The following is a 5,824-nucleotide window of genomic DNA, read 5'->3' on the forward strand; positions in this document are numbered from 1 at the left end:
ATATATATATATATATATATATATATATATATATATATATATATATCGAGCTACAATGTCCCTTTAATATCTAATTCGCTCTACCTCGGAATTAATATATTTTCATATATGCTTAACCGAAGGGGAATTTTTTCTCGATAATAGATTTACCTGTACTTGGGCGCGAACGCTACTTACTACCGGAATCGAGGCGGGTGATGTGTCTCCAAACCAACGAATACTTCAGCGCGAGAAAAGTATTTGAGGTGAGAGACGACATATACCTTTAAGCCTCTCGCGGTTGGTTGGTATCGCTTTCACTGACGGTCCTGGATTTATAATGTACCTGCGTTCGCGCCCAAGTACAGGTAAATCTATTATCGAGAAAAAATTCCCCATCGGTTAAGCATATATGAAAATATATTAATTCCGAGGTAGAGCGAATTATATATTAAAGGACATTGTAGCTCGATATATGTATATGAATCACGGTAATGTGATATGACTTATATAGTATATATATATATATATATATATATATATAATATATATATATAGTATAAACATATATATATATATATATATATATATATATATATATATATATATATATATATATATACACATATATATACATATATATATATATATATATATATATATATATATATATATATATATATATATATATATATATACATATATATATATATATATATATATATATATATATATATACATATATATATATATACATATACTATATATATATATACATATATATACATATATATACTATTTAAAGATTCATCTTCAAACAGCATCCTCCCACTAGACCATCTCCCTCTCTCCAGCCAAATGAGAGATGAAGACCGTCCACTCCTTAATGAAATAGTTCCTCTACTCATCCATCACCACCAGCTGTATGATTATCCTATATTATTATTCTGTATAATCCCAGCAATAACTTCCCCGCAATAATTAAAGCAATAATTCAAAAATTATCAAAATAATCGTTCCGTCGTATTTCACCACGTATCAGGGTGATGCCGCTGCTGTGATGACGTCATCTCTGTTTACAATTCAAGGGGGCTTGGCGCATTTGTCATCAGGATCAGGAATGTCCCATTAGGGGTTCGTCTTACAAGCGCGCGCGCGCGCTTGTGTGTTTGTGCGTGTGTGTGTGTTTGTGTGTGTCCTACACTAACCTGAGCATTGTGGGAAAAAGGAGACATTCGATTATTTTTTTATAATAGGCAAATAATAACTGTTTTATGATATTAACTTATATGCAAGTAATTGGCTAATCATCAATCTCCTGATTTAAATAAACAAGTTTTGATATTTGTAACTGGAGTAGGACAAAACATTATGTTTATATATATATATATATATATATATATATATATATAGATATATATATATATACTATATACATATATGTATATATACGTTATATAGTCGTTATGCATGTACATATCTGTGCACGTATACTTGAGGTGACAGGATTGTAATATTATTACCCACAAAAACAGAAAAAAACTTCGAACTAAAAGTCAAACATTCTCCCTAACAATGAAATATTAACGACAAACATCGAGCTAATAGGATTACATCCTACAAGACAAGATTAAGACCAAAAGGAGAGAAGAGAGGAGAGGTACCTTTTTGATGGCAACAATAAAAAGAGAAAAGAAATATTTAATTTTGAAGGGTAAAAGTGAGTTTAATTCTTAAATCTTCAGGTAGGGTCTTCCTACAAAGATGCAGTCTGAACTACAGTCAATAAAACTAAAGAGTATTGCAAAGGTTAAATGTCACTTGCCGGCTTCAGAAAATCATGTAGGAGAGAGAGAGAGAGAGAGAGAGAGAGAGAGAGAGAGAGAGAAAACATTGTCGAAAAAGATTGCTAGAACCTTGGGACATTGTACATAAAATATTAATTCTTGCGATTTGAGAGAGAGAGAGAGAGAGAGGAGAGAGAGAGAGAGAGAGAGAGAGAGAGAGAGAGAGAGAGAGGTGCCATCACCCTTAAAAAAGAAATAGCTTTAAAACCAACCACGACAATGTTGTCGCATCGCCGTAAAATATTCGACTCTTTCCAATACGGTTAAGTGCAGCGACTAGGTGACAGTCCACAATAACAATATATACTGATATTGCAGGTTGCAAGGGATTCCTGAGAGAGGGGAAAGGTTGGCCCACCCGAAATTATAGGCCCCTGTCACGCAGGAAATGGACCGAAAGCTTGGAGGGGGGGAGGGGGGCGGCATTGAGTTTGTAAATACATAAATGTATTTCGAAGTTCCATGTAAACATTGGTTAAGACAGGCCTGGATTTAATTGCTATATGTCAGTGAGTTATGAATGTAATGTCTATCTATATATATCTATATTTATGAATCTATTTCCTTGAATTTATCTGTTTGTTTGCTGTTAGGTGGCGCGTAAGATAAGTGAAGGTCTGTGTATATTGATCTTTTTCTATGAATTCCATAATATTCACCATAGCTGAGGTTGTTTAATATTATATATATATATATATATATATATATATATATATATATTTTTATATATATATATATATATATAAAAATAAAGACATATCCACGAAGGAATTATGTCTATTTATACATATAAATGTGTACATGTAATAGGCATACATATATGTGGGCATATATATACATACATAAATACATACACATCATAAATACCTACAATCATCAGTATACATCCCGTCAAATTCCGTGTCTTATCCCTGTCAAATAAACAGTAAATAAAAAATACTATCAATCAACTCACCACAAACTTGACAAAAATGTAGCCAATTCAGGGTGATGACAAATAATTAATACAGGGATTTCGTTTCCAATTGAATTCGGTCAATCCCAACAATTTGAATTTGGTTTGAATTCATGGACACGTAAATTTTGGGGTAATTGTATCAAGTCATTAATGAATGAACGAAATTAGTTTTTATTCTATATAGAACTGATGCATATTTATGCGTTCGTATATTTTTCTATCACCAGCAAGGATTGTTTTGCGTCGTGGGAGTATATTAGAAATTGAATTACGAATATCAATAGTAATTCTCGCTATAAATATATTCATCTCCGTGGAAATATTGGTTGTGTTTCGTCGCCATTAAATCTATGTATGATTTCATTGAAATTTCCACAATGAATGAGACGAGTGTGTATTACAAAAAACAATGGGAATAAACATATATATATATATATATATATATATATATATATATATATATATATATATATATATCTGTTATTAGTTAATATGTATAATCAGATAATATGTATATTCCCTGAAAAAAAAGAAGTTAATACATATGTTACCTGTTTCATTCAGGGAATATACACAATACCTAAAAATTTCAGTTATAATACATATTACCTAAAATTTGGAGGCTTTCTTTATACTTATTCCCTAAACTGAAAATTGAAGGGGTAAAGTGAAAACATGACAATACAATATGAAAAATAAAATACGATAACCCTTGATATTCATTTATTTCCAACACATCTTTATTCGTAAAACATGATATGTAAAAATCCAAGACAATACTAAAAGTGACATTTGTTACGCTTTGTTGTTACATGGCAGTTTAGAATGACATCTTGAGATTGAAAGCATTTGCATCTTTTTGTCTGACATCTTCTTGTTCCGTTACAATTACATCTCAAAAAGCCTACTGGTTCAGATTTTTCATCTTTGCGTTTTCTTATCAGTTTTTGAGTGTCACCGCAGTTCAGCAGCTCATATTTTTTGATGAGATAGTACTGGCGCGGGCTTTTGACTTTCGTCTCCTGGCTGGTAATTAATTCATTTACTGTTTCAAAATATTTCATCACGTGTAATTAGCACTCTTTTGTTTTTTGCTATGCCCACTTTTTTAGTTCTTCCACAAAATGTTGCTCCCTTCTGGCTTCAGAATCCATTTTACAATCAGAGACTTAGAAGTTTTCACTACCAAGGTCACAAGTCACACTGAAACAAAGAGGAAAAACAAAGAGAAATAAACAAAGAAGACGTGACAAAGGGCAGTAGTCAATAGCCATATTGTTAATAGGCCTATTGGAGAGTGAGTAATTAGTACCTAGGACTCAAGAGTTTTCGTATTTTACAAATGTCACTTTTAGTATCGTATTCTATTTTTCATATTGTATTGTCATATTTTCACTTTACCCCTTCAATTTTCAGTTTAGGGAATAAGTATAAAACATCCTCCAAATTTCAGGTAATATGTATAATAACTGAAATTTTTAGGTGTTATGTATATTCCCTGAGTGAAACAGGTAATATATGTATCAACTCTTTTTTTCAGGGAATATACATATTAACTGATTATACATATTAACTGTAACATTATATATATATATATATATATATATATATATATATATATATATATATTTATATACTATATATACTATACTATATATATATATAAATATATATATATATATATATAGTACTATATATATATATATATATATAGTGTGTGTGTGTGTGTGTGTATACATACATATATATATATACATATATATATATATATATATATAGATATATATATATATATATATATATATATATATATATATATATATATATATATACTGTAAGCCTTAAAATCCGTAAGCATTGACATCCGAAGGAAATAAAGAAAGAAATTATATTTTCTCGGTGAGAATCGAACTCATACTAATTAGAGAGCTTGAGTACAAACTTATCTCATTAGACCACAAAGAAAGGCTTAAGCAGTCGCCTCAACCATCTAAGCAGTGTGGGTTCGAATCCAAGATTTCTTCATAAATTTCTTCTTGGATTCCAAGTCTTTCAGCGAAATTTTATTTCAAAATATGGTGAAACTTTCCTGTTTTAAATTACACTGTAAATCGAGATTAATTGTTGATTTAGACCATGGTTAACCGAAATTTGATTTTCTAGAAGTTACAAATTACATCTACACGTGAGAGGTGTCCAACTGTAATCAATGCAGCTAAACACAGGTCACGGTTACAGCCGACGATAATGCAACACAGAGGTCAATAAAACATTTCACCGAATTTAATGGGACTAGGTCACGAGAGGACCCGGTTCGTATTATGGATGGCGAGATTGCCCAGTAACTTTGCAACACGGGAAGTTATCAATTATAACACTGAGGTGGTGTAATAATACATATGAACTTAGATTTATGAATGGAAAGGTGTGTATGTGGTGTTCTCTGCTGTAATTGCACTGAAGTACTTGATGGATGCATATTAGTTACCTCTCTCTCTCTCTCTCTCTCTCTCTCTCTCTCTCTCTCTCTCTCTCTCTCTCTCTGCACAGTGCCATACAAGCTTGATTTGTGATGAAGAGGTGTGCGTTTAATATAATTACACTCAATTAACTTGATGGATACATTAGTAGTAGTCTCTCTCTCTCTCTCTCTCTCTCTCTCTCTCTCTCTCTCTCTCTCTCTCTCTCTCTCTCTCTCTCTCTCTCTCTGCATGCTAAAAAAAAATATCATACTGAGACACGTTTCCTAAACTTATGTACCCCTGTTGACCTGATAAGTGAATTCTGTACCTCGCAGCTGGTACTTTTTGGAACACCCCCCCCCCCCCCCCCTCCCCCCCCCCCCCCCCGTCCAGCCCTAATAGAGGATCTATTAGCTAGACAAATTACACCTCTCACCTGAAAGTTTCTTTTCTTCACTCCCCTACAGGTAAGCCAATGCTATAACTTGACATGTGATTATTTATTCATTTTTCCTTTATTTTTTTTTCTGAGACAACTACTTGAGTTTTGTTTCTAGTTTCTGACTAAAAGATATTAA

This window comes from Macrobrachium nipponense, chromosome 25 (genome assembly GCF_015104395.2).
Source record: "Macrobrachium nipponense isolate FS-2020 chromosome 25, ASM1510439v2, whole genome shotgun sequence".
Lineage (NCBI taxonomy): Eukaryota > Metazoa > Arthropoda > Malacostraca > Decapoda > Palaemonidae > Macrobrachium > Macrobrachium nipponense.